The sequence below is a fragment of the Lepidochelys olivacea genome, assembly GCF_965140295.1.
Source record: "Lepidochelys olivacea isolate rLepOli2 genome assembly, chromosome: 6".
In the NCBI taxonomy this organism is placed as follows: Eukaryota; Metazoa; Chordata; order Testudines; family Cheloniidae; genus Lepidochelys; species Lepidochelys olivacea.
In genome coordinates, this window is record NC_140416.1 from 122,468,718 (window position 1) to 122,489,106 (window position 20,389).

At 49.7% G+C, this 20,389-nt stretch overlaps 1 protein-coding gene across 2 annotated transcripts in view; it reads right to left on the bottom strand.

Moving 5' to 3' along the window:
* GNG2 (G protein subunit gamma 2) overlaps nucleotides 1-18,981 on the bottom strand; it is a 90,136-nt gene extending 71,155 nt beyond the window's left edge. The window contains exon 1 of one of the 2 annotated variants that reach the window (XM_084630696.1): nucleotides 18,792-18,981. The gene's annotated coding sequence lies outside the window, so the exon portion shown is untranslated. Of the gene's footprint in view, nucleotides 1-18,466; nucleotides 18,613-18,791 lie in introns of those variants that run through there. The other variant, XM_084630697.1, reaches the window with a different exon arrangement.
* Nucleotides 18,982-20,389: the final 1,408 nt, after the last annotated feature.

Consider the following 20,389-nt stretch of genomic DNA (forward strand, 5'->3'; position numbering starts at 1 on the left):
CAACGTACTAGACACTGGACACTCATACAGTAAATCACCAACAGACTCAGAACTGCCACCCACAAGTATTCAAAAAGCATGAGTCAGGCTCCCAAAAAACAGGATATTGGCTTAAAAATCTGAGTGATTTGGGGGTTATTTTATTTGCCTCTGTTTTACAGCATTTGGGGTGCAGCAGGGCCACATTTTCAAGCTTTTCTCCCCAACCATGGTGGCTAAAAACTTACTTAAGAAAAAAAACAGAAGCTTAGATTCTTTCCTAATCACGTGCCTCCAGGAGTTGGGGCTTTAAGAAAGCCTCCAAGTATCACAAGACATGCGATAAAATCGCAACAGTTGGCATCGCTAGGGACTTAGCGGTGCATAGGACTTTGCAGGCTTTCTGCGGAAGGGTAGAGAATGGCAGTTACACACATTCCCTATTGCAGGTGGTTAAGAGGAAAATATGTCCTCGTCATTCCCAATTTTAAAATTCTCCGTTCTTTAGCACGGTCCTCCTTATAAGAATGCCCTTTTTTTTTAAACGCAGAAGAAGCTAGCTTCCCAAGAACAGTGCTATGATACTGTCGGAGGAGTGTATATATGACAGAGCTGGAAGGACCTTGCTATAATTAGCACAAATATACTCTTAACCATGCCACTATTTTTCTGGAGTCAGTCAGTCATCAGGAAAATGCTACGTGTCGCCTAGCTCCATCTGTGTGGGAGGTTAAGAGTAGCAGCTCTTGTCTCTTACTGATCTCTAGAAGTGTTGTAAACACCAGAGATTCCATAATTAAATGTCTGTGTCTATTTGCAGAGGCGCTTTGTGCGAACAGCTGCTCTGGCAGTGAGCACTAACCGCTCCCTGCACATGGGGATGATCTCTGTGGGTAATAAACGGGGGTTTACAATGAACCTTAGATTTCTCTAACCTGCACTCTGCCCACTAAAGCGTACATCTACACTGCAATTAGACACCTGTGGCTGGCCCATGCCAGCTGACTTGATCTCAGGGGCTGTTTAACCTCGGTGTAGACATTCAGGCTCGGGCTAGAGCCCAAGCTCCGGGACCCTCCCACCTCGCAGGGTCCTAGAGCCCAGGCTCTAGCCTGAGCTGGAACGTCTACACTAGTGGTTCTCAACCAGGGCTACAGGTACCCCTGGGGGTACACAGTGGTCTTCCAGGGGGTACATCAACACTTCTAGATATTTGCCTAGTTTTACAACAACATAAAAAGCACTTAGCAAAGTCAGTACAAACTCTAAAATTTCATACAATGACTTGTTTATACTAAACACTGAGAAGTAAGTACAATATTTATATTCCCATTAATTTATTTTATAATTATATGTTTTTTTCAGGACTAGTGGGCTGCGACACTTCTGTATTTTTATGTCTGATTTTTGTAAGCAAGCAGTTTTTTCAGTGAGGTGCATCTTGGAGATACACACAACAAATCAGACTCCGGAAAGGAGTACAGTGCCCTGTGAAGGTTGAGAACCACTGGTCTACACCGCAGTTAAACAGCCCCTTAGCCCGAGTCAGCTGGCAGGGGCCAGCTGTGGGTGTCTAATTGCACACAGACATATCCTAAAGACTTCCTTTAACATACCAAACCTCTGAGCAGCTTCATACAGCCACCATTCAGAAAAATACTAGCAGCCTGGCGCATAAATAGTCCCCCCATCTCCCGCAGTGTGGAACTTCCCCTCCCCCCAGTATCACACCCCCTCTGAAGACCTGAGCTAGTGATTGGTTGAAGGTTTGGTATCTAGCACTGCCACAGAGCTAGAAACAGGAACTTAAATCACTTTAAGGGGAGGTTCCCAGCAAACCCCTGAACAACTGGGTTTCTTTAAGCTCAGATGTTGCAAAGTGCAGAAGAGCTATTTCAGGGGACATATAGAGATTTTCAATTTATTAATTTACATTTCTCTCCCCGACCCCTCTGGTTTCACAGGTGGAGGGACACAAGCAATAGCCCCAGTAAAAGTTTTAAGAAGTCTAACATTTCGAAAGTGGGTTTTCTGTAATATCCCTGGGTATACACGAACTCCCTGGCGGTGCGGTATGGAGGTTTTAGCAGCATGCGTTTGGAACAACCTGCATAACCTCACTCATGGCTTTGCACACCCAGCTAATACCAGTATTGCTATTTCATGCAGCTAGAAGTTTTATGCCACACCCCCTCACCGTGCATTGCTTATTCTGTAGAATACCATGTTAAAGGAACATTGCAAAGCCAAGCACTGAACATGTAGGAAATGCGACAATTAAGGATGCCTGTGCAGCTTAATTTGGCCCCTTAATTTGACAGTCTTTAATTACATGATCACACATTATTTTATTCACAGGACCCCTGCCTCATTCAGTGCACAGGATGGACAGTGCTCGGGAATGAGCATCTATCCAGTTTGGTTCTCTCTTCTTAAGCACATAGCATACCTAATCATGGAATATCAGGGTTGGAAGGGACCTCAGGAGGTCATCTAGTCCAACCCCTGCTCAAAGCAGGACCAATCCCTAATTTTTGCCCCAGTTCCCTAAGTGGCCCCCTCAAGGATTGAACTCACAACCCTGGGTTTCGCAGGCCAATGCTCAAACCACTGAGCTATCCCTCCCCCCCTTGCGTCCCAAGGCCTCGTTCACTGCATGCTACTCAAACCTTGCTCTGAAATCAGAATGATTAGTTTGCCCCCGGGCTTGTCTGTGGTCCTCATCACAACATTATCTGAGTGCTTCACAAATACAGAACGGATTTATTTTCATAGCACCCCTATGAGATGAGAGGGTATTTGCCCCATTTTATGGATGGGGAACTGAGGTATAAAGTTACATGGCACTGAAAACAGGGTCTTATAATGGGAAGTGTTGGACAACCTTAATAGCAATGCTACCAGCTGTCATTATTACAGTGAGCTGTCATGGGACGTGAAACAGTTACCCCTTAAGCTCAGGTGGTAGAGGTACATGCTGGGGAACCTGAATGTCCAATGTTTGAACCTTTCTGATAGCCCATAATCCTTAAACTTACACATGACAGAACTCCAGCTTGCAGCAACGTAGTCCATGGGATGAGGCAGTAGGCTGGGAATTAGGAGAATTGGGTTCAAATCCCAATGCCACCCTGGCCTGCTGCATGACCTTGACAATCTATTTCTGTGTCTGTTTCCCATCCCACCCTTTATCCGTTTACACTGCAAGATCTTTGGGACAGGGACTGCCTCTTACTGGGTGTCTGTACACAGCCGAGCATTTTGCAAGCTAAATTCTATGGTGAGTGTGTCAATTTCCTCTGGGGGGATATATTCCAAACTGGAGGCTCACCGGTCAGATTTTTAACATATACTCAATGACTCAAAAAACAGGGGTAACACAAGATAGCAAGACACGCAATCGCTGGACACTTGCAAATGCTGGACAGCATAGTGCATCTGTTCATGGCTTGTGGGAACGTCTCCTCCCTGGGTGAAGAGAAACTAACGCCCAGGCTGCAGACAATACACACTCTATAGGGAAGTGAAAGGTGCACATGGCATTGCCATCTAGTGGCCGGACCACAGAGAGGATGAGGGCCTTTCTATTACTGGGTTCTCAACTTTTTCTTTTTGAGGCCTCTGCCAGCCCCAGAGCCTGGGCAGCTCTGATCAGCTGCGCAAGCAGGCAAAGGGGGGTAGGAGCTGAGGAGCAGCCGCAACCCGGGCACCAGCAGCAGACAGGGGAATGCCACAGCTGCCCACTCCATGGCACCACCGCAGCCAGAGGAGCAGCTGCCTGGCTCCAGCTTCCCACCCAGACCTGACCAGAGGTGGGGGCCTGAGGGAGAGGAGGAGGGATGTGGTGGGGGTGGAGCTGCCCCCAGGACAGGCCCATTCTGGGCAAGGCACTACAGTTTGGGGGTGGCAACACCCTTGTGCCCCTTTAACTTTGCCTATGGACTCAAGGCTTCAGCCCCATTCCTTGCTTCAGTGGGGGGTGGGAGGGAAGGTTGGGGTTTCAGCCCCGCCATTCCCAGCTTCAGCGGAGAGGGAAGCTCAGGGTTTCAGCCTCATGCTGCTCCTGGCTTAAGTGGGGAGAGGGAAGGGGAACTCAGGGCTTCAGCCCCACACCGCGCCGTTTCAGTTCCATAGGGGGGCGCCAGGGCTCAGGGTTTCAGCAGGGGGCCCCCAGGCCCCCCACCGAAAGGACTGCTGGTCTAGTGGACAGAGCACTGGCCTGGGACTCAGGAGACCTGGGTTCTATTCCTAGCTCCTCTACTGGCCTGCTGGGTGACAATGGGCAAGTCACTCCACGGCCCAGTGCCTCAGTTTCCCCATGTATAAAATGGAGAGAATACTGACCTCCTTTGTAAAGCGTTTTGAGATCTCCTGATGAAGAGGGGTTACATAAAAGCTAGGTATTATTACTACCAGTAGTAGCTGCAGGAATTCTCCCTTAGCTCAACTTGCAGACGCCTATATTAATGGGGCTTAAACATAAGGGCTCTAGTCCTGTTTACCCACATGTGCAGTGGGTGAAATCATAGGCCCATTTAAGTCAATGGGCGTTTTTCCATGGACTTCAATGGAGGGACAGGATTTCATCTTGTCCATTGCTTGCAATAGAACAGATCCTCTAGTGCAGGAAGGAAGATTTTTGTGGGGTGTAAGATGAGCAGCTTCAAAGAGAAACAAGAATCCCAATCATTTTAGTGGCCTTATATTGCTCAGTCTCCCCTAGGCCCCAGAAACTATCAGAGACCATTAGGGTGACATCATGGAGCACCTCAGCGGGAGCTAAAAGTGGAAGAAGACATACAGAGAAGCAATGCAAACAGGTTCCTGGTTAGCCGTTGAGCTGACACCAGCAAACTGGTTGAGTCCGTTTGGTTTTTTTGGTCTTAATGGTGGTTTACTTCCTCACAGACATGCTGCGTTAGCCACCTGAAACTTAAGGGACACCAACAAGCTAAGAACTCCTTCTTCTCTCCAGACGTTTTTAAACACCCGAGATGGCAATACGTGAAAAATGAGAAAATAAGTTTTCTTTCCCCATTTCCCACCCCCGCCCCCCTCCAGTTTGTTCATTCTGCATTTGACAGCACTTTCGGTGTAGACAGATTCCCTCATTCAGGGCTTCCCCTGCAGAATCCATCAGCTGGCTCTGCACAGATCTTTCCCAAAGCAACAGACTAAACAAAAGCACTTTAAAATAGGAAAATGTGATTGTATGCCACAAGCCCTGGGAGGGGGACCCAGGGGTAGGAGTAGTGTCTGACACCACTTCTTACTTAGGTTTTATTTGTTGTTGTTTTTCGTTTGTTGTTTTTCTTTTTAAAACTGACTAAATTTCCAGTTGATGACTAACGGGGTCAACCGCCTCCCGAGACCCGACCTTACGGCTACTCTGCTTCAGCTGCCTTCTGCTCAGTTCCCAGGAATAATCCACAAAGGCTTTTTGTTCAGAGACACCATTCCTGGGGGCTGAGTTTATTAACAAAACAGTTTAAAACAATCCTGAAAGTCAAGTCTCAAAATAAGCTACACCCAGCCCCCATAGGCACCGACTTCCACGGTTTTTGGTGGGTGCTTGACCCCCAGCCCTAGCCCTGCCCTCACTCCACCCCCATTCCACCCCCTTCCCCCAAGTTCCCGCCCCTGCCCTTCTCAGTCTCCTCCCCTGAGCGCGCCACGTCCCCGCTCCTCCACCCTCTTGGAAAGTCCTAAGTGCCGCCAAACAGCTGTTTGGTGGCGGGAAGTGCTGGGAGGTAGGCAGAGAAACAGGGATGCGGCAGGCTCAGGGTGGGAAAGGAGGTGATGGGAGCATGGCTGCTGGTGGGTGCAGAGCACCCACGAATTTTTCCCCATGGGTGCTCCAGCCCCGTAGTACCCATGGAGCCAGTGTCTATGCCTAGCCCTATCCTGTCAGAATTCTCCACAGGCCTCCACCTGCCTTTTCCAGCCATCTGGCTCCACATGGTCAGCAAACCAGCCGCCTCTGCTGCTCTCCCCCTGGTTTTCCAGGGTTCCTGCAGGAGCCTTGCTACTTCCCGCTTTTTCCATCAGCTGCTCCCAGGCTTCCGTCCTGCCTGGTGGGAAAGTTAAACCCCCTGCCCCAAGAACTAGCCCAGGAATTTGTCTCTTCCTCCCTTCTCTCTCCAGGCCTGGCCCAAGTTAGTCACACGGCCTCATTCATTATTACCCACCTGGGGAGGTGAGCACATCTAGTCACAGGTGGGGCTGAGGCCCCATTTCCCCTTAAAGGGCCAGCCACCCTAGGACTGTGACCCCTAAAACTACTTTGATTCCCATCTCTTTGCACCCAATCCCTCTTAGATTCCACAGCTGACAGACCACAGCAGCGATTAAAACTCACGTTCCTTAGGTGCTACTGAATAATCTTGGCATTTTAAAGAGACTGAAGCACACTTTCCGGGACTGGCTTTGCTCCAAAGGGCACAGCAGTTTCCTGAGAGGGCATAGTTTAATTTCAATGGTATAGCAATAAGCCTCTCTTTGTCTAAATGCTCTACACACAGGGAAAACCTGGGAGAGGGAGATTCTCTCCTACTTCTGAGCAAACCTAAATTACCTACAAATTACCATTTAAAAAAACCTCATCCTCTTTGGACATCCAATCCCCCTATTGCAACTGAAGTGAATTTCCATTCATTTTAACCTTGTGTGGGAGGTCCTTATGGGATCTGGAATCCAGATCCCATAGACGGCTGTGAAAATCTTACCCACAATGTCACATAGACATATTCCTCCTTCCTTTTACTTATCCATTGGATTTCGTGCACTGGGTGTTTTATCACAATGAGTAATGCAGAGCAATGCTCTGCTAGTCCATTCTCATCTCTGCTTCAAAACCATAAGAAAAACTCCCCCAAAATCTTCCTGGTGTCTGGCCCTGCATGACCTTGCCCTGCACCTTTGGTGAACAACACTGATTTCTACAGGACTCAGCCTGGACACACAAGTGCATCCACCCCCATCACACTGAAAGATTGGGGCTTGAGTGTGCCTAACTCCCTAGGAAATCAAGTGAGCATTCTGCTGCACGGAGACAGGAGGATCCAACGATTGGGGTAAAATAACACTTCCTTAACTGATGTTCAGACATCTTACTTGAATTTGGTAGTTGGCTTATATCCTCCTATTATCTCTTGGACTAGGTTTACTCTATCAGAACCTAGCTGTGGCCAGCAATTTTTCCAGCAAGAAAAACTGCTTTTAGTAACAATTATGGGAAATGTTCTTCCCTAAGGCTGTTGTGGTAGGACTACAGGACTGCTTGATAAACCTATTTTACCAAGATCAAGATCCCACCCACCAGCTAGAAGAGCTTATCTAACAAGTGTGAAAAGTTAGTACAGTATCTCTCTCATTTGTCTGCTTCCCAGTCCTGCAACACCCATTCATGTTGCAGTCACACCGAGTAAGTGGATCACAATAACCCATTTAAAGCTATACAGTTAAATCAATTAGGGTGACTAGTGTAGCTGGATTGCTGTAACTTCAGCCAGAGTTGCAAAGGGCGTCGCTTTCACCATGAGCTGCTCCAAGCCTGATTTCACTTTCAACTTCTCTGAGTAATCTAATCACTAGACAGTCAGTTGTTTGCTCCTGGCACCAGGAAGATATTGACATTTACATACAAGTCTGACGCTAGTTATGACCGAGAGAACACTTCATTATAAGAGTCCCATTTCCAAGCACTTGTAATTGGGGGAGAAAAAAACGCTCAGGCTTATACTTGTCTCAGTCTATCTTTACTCAGCGCACAGTCAACCTGTGGAACTCCTTGCCTGAGGAGGTTGTGAAGGCTAGGACTATAACAGGGCTTAAAAGAGAACTGGATAAAGTTCATTAATGGCTATTAGCCAGGATGGGTAAGGAATGGTGTCCCTAGCCTCTGTTTGTCAGAAGGTGGAGATGGATGGCAGGAAAGAGATCACTAGATCATTATCTGTTAGGTTCACGCTCTCTTGGGCAGCTGGTGTTGGCCACTGTCAGTAGACAGGATACTGGGCTGGATAGACCTTTGGTCTGACCCAGTCTGGCCATTCTTATGTTCTTAATTATAATTATTTATTTGTATTGCTGTCGCACATAAAGGCCCCAGTCAGGGATCTGGGTTCCATTGTGCAGAGTGAGGTACCTGTGTAATAAAGAGACATACCCTTCCTCAAAGAGCTGACCACCTTACCAGAGGATTCATGGATTTTAAGGCCAGAAGGGATTGTTATGATCATCAAGTCCGATCTCCTGCATCATACAGGCCAGAGAACCTCAGCCAGTAACATCTGCATTAAGCCCATGACTTCAGTTTGAACTAGAGCATCTCTTTTAGAAAGACATCCGGCCTTAATTTAAAGACTGCGAGAGCTGGACAATCCACCATCCCCCTAGATAAATTGAACAATGCTTAATTACCCACCAACCACACTTAAAAATTTGCACCTTATTCCTACTCTGAATTTGTCTCTCTTCAGCTTCCAACTGCTGGATTTCGTTACACTTTTTCCTACTAGATTAAAGAGCCATCTTCTATCAGAAATCTCCTCCCCATGTAGGTACTTGTAGACCATAGTCAAGTCACCTCTTGATCCTCTCTCAGACAAACTACATAGACTGAGCGACAATGATGGTGAGAGATAACAAGTGAAGAAAATTAATGAGTGAGGAGCAAGGGGAGGACAAGATAAGGATGAAAACTAGTTTGATTTGGCTTAAGCAGCAGTCACAGTACATCCATTGTCCAGTCACCATGGAGTGTTCTGCAGGCAGAGGATTCATTTGTTTGTAAAGCTTGGAACAATTCCATTTGCTCATTTCTTCACTGGGCGGGAGGAAGCGGGGAGAAATGTGTTTTTTCCTGGCTAAAGTCAATCTTGAGAGACTTTCTTTGAATTCAGATATCTCCAAATATAGATCTATTTTAAACTTGCCGTGGGACGACACATGACCTGGACATGTCTGAAGTAGTATGGTTAATAAAACAAAAGTGATGGAGCTGTCCAAGACTCGGACCATGCTGCACACTGTTGGACACTAACTGCTTTACAGTGCAGCAAGCTGGGGAGCTCTGGATGGAACAGTGAACAAAACCAAAGTGGCTTTGGGTTTTTCAGACTTCGTCAATTGGGCTTTGGCCTCGTAACCCAAACCCAGGAGGGTTTGCCTCAGGCTCCTGCTCTCTCCAAACCCTCAAAGCTTTGGAGAGAGCTCCACTTTCAAACAGCCTTAATCTACAAATTATGGGCTTCGACCAAAGCCCATGGAAATGCTCCCAAGGACTTCAATGGATCAGACCCCCTATGCAGCTGGAGCCAGACCCTAGCTGCAGTCAATTAAGAGTTGCAATAAGTGTTTGGTGCATACATTTGAAGCTCACATCACCCATCACAGATTGGCCTTTAGAAAAGGTAAGCGCCATAAACTGTTAATGCAAAATGATGAGTGAGGTTTTCTGCACACCAGTCAGGAAATTCAAAGTCTTGGTTCCCACAGCAACCATCACCTGGTTCCCCTGGGTATATAGAGTATTTGCATTAATAGTCATATTTTTATATAAAGCCAGGCAAGTTAACAGCATATGAAGCAACACAAGGCCCCGGTTACGGCTGGCGTGGGAACCGTAACACTGTATTTACTGATGCTTTGCTCACCACAATGTTGCACAAACTTAACTTTCCTCCCACGTTGAGTATTACGTTTCTTGGTCTTAAATAAAAGACCATTTTGGCTGGCAGACCACAGATTCTGGCTGGAGCTGTCTTGACCGACTTGAACCCCAATCATTGTTGCTTTAGTACAGCCACAGAGCACTTGCCTGTGAAGCAGTAGTTCCCCCTCGGACTTCTGCCAGTGAATTAGATTTGTACGTACAGCTGCTGCTGCAAGATGGCCAATTTAAGGGGCATCCCATGCCCTGTGCGTTGCCCTTAGGAGGGAAGCAATTGTGTATTTAAGCTGTCAGGCCTGGCTCTCCGCGGAGGTGACAGGGATAGATTTCAAACATCCAGATTCTCAGGGCCCCCCCCCTCAGTCACAGGTTCTACACCCAAAGCGATGCATGCTCATTAGATCTGGCCACAGCATTCACTGGTGACATCTCACCGTTTCCCTAGGACTACTCCAGCTGTTATTGTAGATGGGGACAAGAAGAAACGGACATGAATAAGGAACCAAAAAGAAGAAACAGCAGCAGCTAGAAAAGAGGAAAGGGTCTGAACAACATAAGTAACTCCCAGACGCCTATTGCTACTCCTGCTTCCATCAAAGCTCATGTGAGTTTAAACTTTTACCTGACCTCCTGCTTCCTGCTATAAGTTAGGCTAAGAGCGGAAAGCTGGCCGGCTTTTTGTAAGTGCTGGAATGTTTCCTTCGGTGAGTGGTGCTCCGTCTGCAAAAGTCGAGCTGAAGGCAGGGTGCAAGATGCAGCCGAAATGGAACTGTTCCCCACTCCATTGTAATGCCCCCCCTCCTTGCCAGTGCATCATATTTGTAATCATTTGAAACAGTTACATGAGTGGTGTCAAACTCTTTCAGGGGAGAGGGTCAAATCCCATGTTTAACTATGGCCCATGAGCAGGGGTATCAATTTAGCGCTATATCCTAAATCCCCAGCAGATCTCCCATGGATGTCAATGAGATGCTTGCCCAGAGATCACAGCCTTCCTGTGGCAAATGAAATTTTAGTCTTCATCACCTGGAATTAATTTTTCAAGTTCATGCGATTAGTGTGAGTGAGGAGCTCACAGCCTGAAACACTGGCTTTGAGAGGTATCTTCCAAATCTGGCAGAGAACACCGTACCAGTGACATTCAAACAGGAACTTTCTTCACAATGCTGATGATTAAAAATAGCGAGGGTTTTAAAATGAAAGCTTAGATTCCCCAGAATTGGACACAATGCAAGCCACATACAGATATCAAACAGGCCGGGGATCCAGCCCATAGACTAGGTGTATGAGAGTTCTAGCCTACACAGATCCACTCTGCGAAGAAGCCATTCTTTGCCTACATTCAAAGCATTAAAGCACGTCTCCCTCCATTGCTACAATACAAGATCTTGTCCATCTTAGGAGAGCCAGTAGAGGGAGGAGGACTTCAAAATCTGATTTGCCCGCACTTCGGCAAAGCAACACGCTGAAGCAGAAGCCAGTAATGAGAAAACATCTGACGAGGTTTTAGAAAGGGGAGGGGGGGATACATCAAAGCAAGCTTCACCGAACTGATGAGCCAATCAGCAAAAAGTAAAAAGATGAGACAAGTGGAAGCAAGGAAGTGAAACGGACCCCATAAGAATGTAGCGAAAGAAACAGAAGTAAGAATGAGCATTAGCCATGGCAGGAGAATCGCAGTCGGGCCCGAGGCACCATGTCCGCATATTGTTTTGGCTTTTTAACCAAGCTCAGGGAATAGCCCTGAAAAACGTTCAAAGTGAGGGTGGCAGCAAGCAGCAGTATCAGAGGGAAAATCCCTCCGACGTGAGGTTGTGTCTGGGGTGGATGGATACAGGCAAGGTAGCCCCGATCCCCTTCCAATCCTCTGGACATTCGCTGCTGTGTCCCACAGACATCAAGGCATTGCACTTCCAGATTTCCCAGCTTTGTGGCTTAGAAACAAAGTGGGCCCCCCCGCATCAGCCTCACCCGCTGACCAACATGCTGCTCTGGAACGGGGAGGGAAGAGCCAGAGCATAGCACACAGGCCCTGCCCCGCTGCACTCATGACTTGGGAGGTGTTGTCTCGGCATCCTTGTGGCGCTCATCTGCCCTCTGAAGAAGAGGAACCCGCTCCCCCAGCCTGTCTCCTTGCTTCAGCGTTTCAACTCCCTTAGTAACAGACGCTCTCCCGAGGGGCGGGGGATGAAAGGGGGCCTGTCTTCTTGAAAACCTTGGACAACCAGCTCCAGGGCCCCGTGTGCGAGGAGACTTCAGGCAACGGTGGCTTTTGCAGCTGTGGAGTCGAGGGCAAAATTTACAATCATTCAGGTCTAATTTTGCGCTCTTCAAAAAAGGCAAAATTCCCACTACCTTCCTTGGGGACTTTCACCTGGGTGGGGCATACAGGATCAGGCCCCAAAACTCTTGAGGGTCTCTCCTAGAGTCCACACAGGTCTACAGGTCTCTCCTGGTGAGAGACTTCAACAGGGATTTAACATCGCACAATCCGCCATCTTGCCAGGGCTAATTACTATGGTAACCACATGTACTGGAGGTGGTTGTCCCTTAAAATGACTCACGGATTTTTAAAAAGAAAAAAAGCTTTGCCTCTGAAACACCGTTTTTAGGCTGAAGACGGCATGCACGCACACACGCGCCTTGCAGGAATACTGTCCCCTCAGTTATCGTGGAACACAGCTGCTGTGATCTTTGGAGACAGAATCGGCTCTGCCTTCCTCTTGGTGTGAGCAGAGAAAAAAAAAACAACCCCTTGTATGCTTCAGCCATCTAAAATAAATCCATGCAAGTCCCAGCACTATAATCCACTAATGGGACTTTGTCAATTGTTTAGAGATAACATACGTGCTTCTGTTGCAAATGGTTTGCAATCTCGTGGCCCTATTTTAAAAGGTAGAACTAAAACAAGCAAGAGAAGCAAGGACATGATATTTGCTAGTGGATTAGAGAATACAATGGAAGGAATTCTAACTTGATGGGGCAGATTCTCCGCCCCAAACAAACTCAGCCAAGTAGAGGGCGAACACAGAAGGAACCTGGTTACAGTTCTCTAACCCTGAGCCAAAGGGCCTAGGCACAAGTTAAAGTTGCAGGTCAGCAGCTCTAACTTATGCCAGTGGAGGATCAGGGCTAGCAGAGTTCCCCTCCCTGCTCCCAAAACCATCCCCTCCTCCCACCCAGTATGAGGAGTGAACGGGGCGCACAAAACTGCTACACGGACTCTGCCAGCTTTTGGCAAGCAGCGTTCCCCTGCACAGAGCAAATGCTCCACAGGCCATCTCTGGTTGCTTTAAAGCCACTTTCCACTGCTTAGGGCCTCAGCAGCCCTGAGAACCCAGCCCCCAGCATGCAAGGAGCATCCTCCAGGCCACTTGGCTTGGCTTGGCTTATGGTCACACTGGCTCTCACTAGCCTCTTTTCAGCACTGTTCGGTGGAAGCTCAAAGCTCTGTTCACCCGGCACTCAGTCCATTTTACTTGCTTCTAATTCTATCTTCCCCAAGGCTAGAGTCAGCTGTTCTCCAATGCATCTGCCAATTACTGTCCTCTGCTAACAAGAGCCAAGGCTAATTGTCAGCTGTCATCTATGGAAAGCAGATTTCATTGGCAAATTAGGAAATACGGAGCAGAAATCATGAATCATTCACCTAGACACACACTATGGAAAGCTCTGCTGATCTTAAGTTACTGCAGGACCAAGTATGATTTAGAGCTTGCCAGAAAACAAACCAACCCTTTTCTTCTCTCACAGCCTAACATCATCACCTTTCAAAACGAGAGCAGAACGTCACCTTGGCCTGAATCCAGCCAGAATGGCTAATTCTTCTTCTTCCTCTGCATTACATCTTCCACGTCTTTGAAATCGGCCTTTTCTTGGCAGCTAACTGGCTGATTCCTTCTAGGCAAACAACTCGCAAACAAAAAACCCTGTGGATTCTGCTCACTCTTCATGGTAAGCCAGCTCACTGGCCAGAAGCCAAGCAGATAAAGGTACTGAGCTAGATCCTAAGCTCTAGCCAAGGAGTTCTCGGTGCAGCTGAGGAGAGGGTTTGCACAAGCAGGGGTTGCCCTTCACCAGGCCAGTCCCTGGCTATGGGTTAGGCTACTCTAACCTGCACCAGTGGGCGGGGACCCCAAGGAGTGGTTATGATGGCTAGGGATCACTGGAGTGAAGGGGAGGCCTGACCGCCCCTCTATCTTCTGAGCACACATCCTAGGTTAGCAGCTGAGTGGGCAGAGTGGTTGGCCTAAGAGCAGATATGGTGACCCTACAGTACCCCAGGTTCCCCCACCAGGGGAGAGATTTGCCAGATTTTGGCCACATTGCGGTGGCATGGGCATGTAAGCGAGGGCAGAATCTGACTCATCATCCAGAAGAGGTTAAGATGGTATTGGCTCCTCGCATCGTCACTCACACACCCAGAGGTAGTGCCGTGCCACCAGGAAATGCACACACCGAAGTATTCAACAACAGGGAGGAAACTAGGTTTATAACTTTCCCTGAAATCAAAATCCAGTTGCGAGCCAATTTCTCAAAGGCCAGCATGAGAAATAGATGACTAGAGAAGGCACCAAGATGGATGCTTGGGCACTGGCTGAGCCCATCTGAAGTTAGCTACTTCGGTTGAATGGGAAGCCAAGGCAGCTCCCAAGGTTTCCTTTAACGTATGTCTCTGCAGACTGCCTGAGACAGAGCAGCACTTTAAGTGCAGCCCTGTCTGGTCTGAACTGTGTTTTACAGTCGCTTTCTAATGGGACAGAGGTTTTCATTAACCAGGACTGACCCCTCCCTGGAGCTTCCAGCTGGCACGGGGCGGAGGCTCCCAGACTCCCTGAACTTGGAACACGCACCCTGCAGCGGCAGCCCACTAGGGCAGTGCTTGCTCATGCCAAGATTTCAGGTGAGCCGATTTCTGCTGCTTGTTCTGCGTCTGGAGAGCTAGTCTCAATATGTTCCGAATAAACTGCTGGCCCCGGTGAGATTGGGGAGTAAGAGCTGTGCCAGCGGGATTCCCTAGAGGTACCACACCAGACTCACTAGGGTATGGAAACAACCTCACTGCTGCACCTGCTCTCCCACATTTCAAGATTAGTTCCCAAGCTGCAGGCAACAAAATCCAAGACACTTTTTTTTTTTGGGGGGGGGGGGGGCAGGAGGGGATCCTCAATTCTGTACTGCTTATAGTCCCAGATATTTTCTGGTTGAACTCGCTCTGTTCATCACTCCTGCTCAAGATATATACCATACCACTTTCCATAGGGGGGAGGGATAGCTCAGTGGTTTGAGCATTGTCCTGCTAAATCCAGGGTTGTGAGTTCAATCCGTGAGGGGGCCATTTAGGGATCTGGGGCAAAAATTGAGGATTGGTCCTGCTTTGAGCAGGGGGTTGGACTAGATGACCTCCTGAGGTCCCTTCCAACCCTGATATTCCATGATCCTATGATAGGATTGCCACTGGGTGTACAGCACCTACACTGCCCCCAAAGGAGTAGGGAAAAGGCTTCCCAAACAAAGAGACAGGACCACAAATATTTCTCACCTCCTGTGCATTGCCTGAAGACACATCCCCATCACATAGGGGGAGGCTGAGTTGGCAGATATGGGAAATTAAATACACCATTGACGACCAAAAGCAGAAGGTACACACTGCAACTCCCACAAGTAAAGTGGACACTCCCTCCTTTAACACTCAGTCACAAGGATAACTGGGATGGAAAAGCACAGCGGCACGAAGCATGCCTTGGAGAGAAGCAGTCCAGCAAGAAACTCACAGTGCTAGCCAAGTCGTTCCTGAATGCTGCTTAGAAACCTTCCTCATGCAGCATTTAAAAGCAATTAGCAGCTCCAGAAAAGAAAATGGATCATTCTGTATCCAGTTCAAATCCTTCTCCAAGACTGTGCACAGCCTGGCTCCTCCCTAACTCTCCAGCCTGGTTTCCCACTATCCCCCCACCCATGAACTACAATTGCCAACTCCTCCCGCATTCTGAATGCCCTCCTTTCACTCCCACGCGATGTGGATGCACCATATTCCAGGACGCTCCTTATACCCAGAACGCCCTCCCTAAATCAGGGCACCCTGCCTGCCCTTTCTTCCATCCCCTCCTTGCCTAAAGCAAAAACAGAAAATGCATCTGTGCAAGGGAAAAAATATATTAAAGAACCAACAGGACATGGGATCCCATGACCTGATTCCCCATTCTGGAAACACTCATCGGTTCCACACTTGTTTCTGATAGGCTCCTGGTACAGTAACTAATACTGTAATGAGAAGAAAAAATGTGTTTAGTATGTAGACATGACTCCTTATGTAGTTTGCAGTGTTGTTGTAGCCATGTTTGTTCCAGGAGATAAGAGCGACAACGTGGGTGAGGTAATCTTTTATTGGACCAACTTCTGTTGGTGAAAGAGAGAAGCTTTCAAGCTGACACAGAGCTCTTCTTAAGGCCAGCTTTAAAAGAGGGGGGAGGGGAAGTTTATTTTCTGGGGAAAACATAACAAAAGCAAAACAAAAAAACTAATATATTTTGGTCCCTTCTTGGTTCCGGGCAGGGTGATGGGGAGGAATCTCATCCAAACAGTACTATGACTGAGGCAGAATAGATCAGCAGCCTAGTGGTACTGATTTATGTCCATATTCATGGTGAACAATGGGGTAGGGAACGGACGGTACCAACTGCAATGCTGTGCTGAATTGAGAAATGCTATAATCAAAAGATTTGTGGTGTATTAGAAAAGACCTATTATAATCCTCTGAATAAGTGCTTCAACAGCACATGGGGCCTGCATTCAGAGCACTGCCTTAAATTAAACTGATCAAGAATCTCCGCGTGGCTCTTTTACAGCATTAGAGACAGGCTTTTGCACTGAGTGCTTCTAACACACCACATCTACTCAGGAGATGCAGGCAATTTAAAAAACACAAGCGCTTCACCCTAGTGCTTTCTATGGGATAATTAATGGAGTCTCATTTCAGTTCATCCACTGGCCATATGGCAGAAAAGAGGATTAAAAATTTCAGTCTCAAAATGTATTCAGTGAAATCCAGTTAATACAGCCAAACTATAAGCAAAAAAAAAAAAAAACCCCAAAACAACCAAAAATAAAACCCATTATTGCACTGGACATATCATGCTGCCAGTATACATGGAAACCTTTTCCCTTATACAGCATAGAAATACAGGTTAATCTTCTGGTCCAAGCTATCTGACAATTCAGAGGTTTGTTTACTGGGCAGAGAACTACAAGCTGTGCTTCGGTGTTGTCTTAGGGAGAGCAGTGGGAGGATCCTGATTGGGAGTTGGCCAGAAAAATCAGTTTTATGCCAGTCTCTGGTTCCTTAAATAAAATATGGAAACAATAAACTGAATTTTAAATTACTACAGTGAGCTAAATACAACAGGTATCACAGTATGAAAATTACTTCTGTCCTACAAGTTAACCTTTTAGTTGATTATTCTCTAACTTTAATAATATCTTGGGGGTGGTGTGAGAGAGATGGGGATTTTTGTATACACAAAGCCGTTTTCAATCAAGGTAGCAAGAAAGACTTACATTTCAAGTGATTCTCCTCTATCAAGTCCCTTATTTGAAAACAAACCCAGGGAATTAAGTTTCCCAAGTTCGTTTCCACCTGCATCTGTATATCATTTATATAGTTTTGCATATATTTCTAACAGCAATGTAGACAAAATACTCCTCTGCCATGGTTACTCCTCATTAAACAGTTACAGATCACCAGTATTTCCTGTTAAATCCCAGTAATAAAAATAATAATCTGAACTCAAATCCTTTGTACAGATGCTCCTTTGTGCTTTGTCCAAATGCTTCTGTATGAGGAGGTGGAGTAAGGGTGTGGATAATACTTTGGTATTCCATCTTTGGTATAAAATGATAACTTTAAGGGGTGGAAAGATTCTAATCCAAAGAGACTGGGAATTAGACATTTATGTATGATTGAAATGCTGGAGTTTGGTTTTATACTGACTATTTCGGGGAGGAAGGTTGATTTCAGTTAAATGAAAATTCCTCCCCTCCCCTTCCCTTCCCCAAACAAATAAATAAATGGAACACTAGACCTTATTCATCCATGAAAAAGCTTTTCCTACAATGGTAAATCAATTGATTAACTGAGGATCAAAAATTCTAAATTAAATCTTTGTTGAGGAGACTGGACTCTTTGTAAAAGGTCCCATTTTTATGGACAGTCTAATCCCCAATCTGTTTTTCCATGCAAAATTTTTACAATCTGAATTCCCAAAACAGTCCCTTCCCTGTATTCCGATTTGTGAATGGCACTGCAAAGGGGAGTAGGAGACACTGATATTTTAAAATTAAAACGGACTTATCATAGGATCTCTCCAGGGGAAAGCATTCTGCACCTTGTTTATTGGCCACCATTCTGCTAAGAGACCAGCAATCTGCACTTCCACTTTTTGGTGCTCCATCTCACCATCATCAGGTTGAATGCCACGGCCCATTTTGTCGAGAAAGCTGAAGTGAACACTTTGGAAATGCTTCCTAAAGCGGAGCATTTCCAGCTGAAACGAACGCACGGTTACGGGTTCGAACGAATCCGTTTCTTCCTTTGCTTTAGAGTAAACAACTTCAAATATACCTAACACCTCCCAGCGGAGCGTGGGCGGTTTCCCTGGCTATCTGAGCAGGGTATGCATGTCTAGCGGCCACTTTCCTGCGACCCTCAGTCCCTACGACCAGACCGTTTGCAAACGGCAGCCACGCAAGGCGGATCTCTGGAGCCCAGCTGCACCTATGGCTGTCAAGCAAAGCAATTTCCGCGCACGCTTTTACCCGTGATGATTGCAATTCACATCCTCCAGCGGCAGCCTCACTCCACAACCATGTAGCGTGTGTGAGCAGGCGGGTTTAAACGAGCGACCGTACCAAGCCCCCGCGCCGGCTCACGGGGAGCGATGCACACGCGCCGCCCGGCTCCGGCTCCGGCTCGCGGGGAACTGGGTGGAAACAGCGTCGCGCCGCTTGCCTGCCCCGGTGTAAATGGGTCGGTTTAACAAAAGGACCCGGCGGCTGAGACTCGCCCAGCCCGCCCCCGTCGCTAGCCAGCCGGGGCCGGAGCCGGAGCTGAACGGAGCCGCCCTGAGATCGGTGCTTTTACCTTCTAGCGCCCTTCGCGGCTCGCCCGAGGGGGAACAGCTGGAGCTCGCCTTCTCCGGCAGGGGCGGCGGGCTCAGCGGCGTCCCCACCCAGCCTTGTCTGCGATCATCCTCCGGGGGGCAGGAAGCAGCGCGGCTCCGACTTCCTCCTCCCCGCCGCTGGCTCCGCGCTCGCCCCGCGCCCGCTGCGGCCCCCGCCCCGGCCCGGCCCCGCGCAGCCGCCTCCGCCCACGGGCCGCCCCCCGCCCGCCAGACCGCCCGTCCGCCCGCCCCCAGGCGGCCGGTGCCCGCAGCTCCGGACCCCGCAGAGCCGGCGCGCCCCGCTGCCTCCCCGGCCCCCTCCTCTGCCCCACGGATATCCCCCCCCCCGCCACACGCCGCCACCCCCTCCTCTGCCCCACGGATATCCCCCCCGCCGCACCCCTCCACACACCGCCACCCCCTCCTCTGCCCCACGGATATCCCCCCCCGCCGCACCCCTCCACACACCGCCACCCCCCCGCCCCAGGGATATCCCCCCCCGCCACACGCCGCCACCCCCTCCTCTGCCCCACGGATATCCCCCCCCGCCGCACCCCTCCACACACCGCCACCCCCTCCTCTGCCCCACGGATATCCCCCCCCGCCGCACCCCTCCACACACCGCCACCCCCCCGCCCCAGGGATATCCCCCCCCGCCACACACCGCCACCCCCTCCTCTGCCCCACGGATATCCCCCCCCGCCACACCCCTCCACACACCGCCACCCCCCCGGCCCCGGCCGCACCCCTCTGCCCCCCCCGGCCCCGGCCGAACCCCTCCACACACTCCTCTGACCGACGGATATCCCCCCCGCCACACCCCTCCACACACCGCCACCCCCCCGCCCCACGGATATCCCCCCCGCCACACCCCTCCACACACCGCCACCCCCCCACCCCACGGATATCCCCCCCGCCACACCCCTCCACACACCGCCACCCCCCCACCCCACGGATATCCCCCCCCGCCGCACCCCTCCACACGCCGCCACCCCCCCGCCCCACGGATATCCCCCCCCGCCGCACCCCTCCACACGCCGCCACCCCCTCCTCGGCCCCACGGATATCCCCCCCCGCCGCACCCCTCCACACACCGCCACCCCCCCGCCCCACGGATATCCCCCCCCGCCGCACCCCTCCACACACCGCCACCCCCTCCTCTGCCCCACGGATATCCCCCCCCGCCACACCCCTCCACACACCGCCACCCCCCCGCCCCACGGATATCCCCCCCGCCACACCCCTCCACACACTGCCACCCCCCCCCCCGGCCCCGGCCACACCCCTCCACACACTGCCACTCCTTCCTCTGCCCCACGGATATCCCCCCCCCGGCCGCACTCCCTCCACACACTGCCCCCCTTCCTCTGCCCCACGGATATCCCCCCCGCCACACCCCTCCACACACCGCCACCCCCCCGCCCCACGGATATCCCCCCCCGCCGCACCCCTCCACACACCGCCACCCTCCCGGCCCCGGCCGCACCCCTCCACACGCCGCCACCCCCTCCTCTGCCCCACGGATATCCCCCCCCGCCGCACCCCTCCACACACCGCCACCCTCCCGCCCCACGGATAT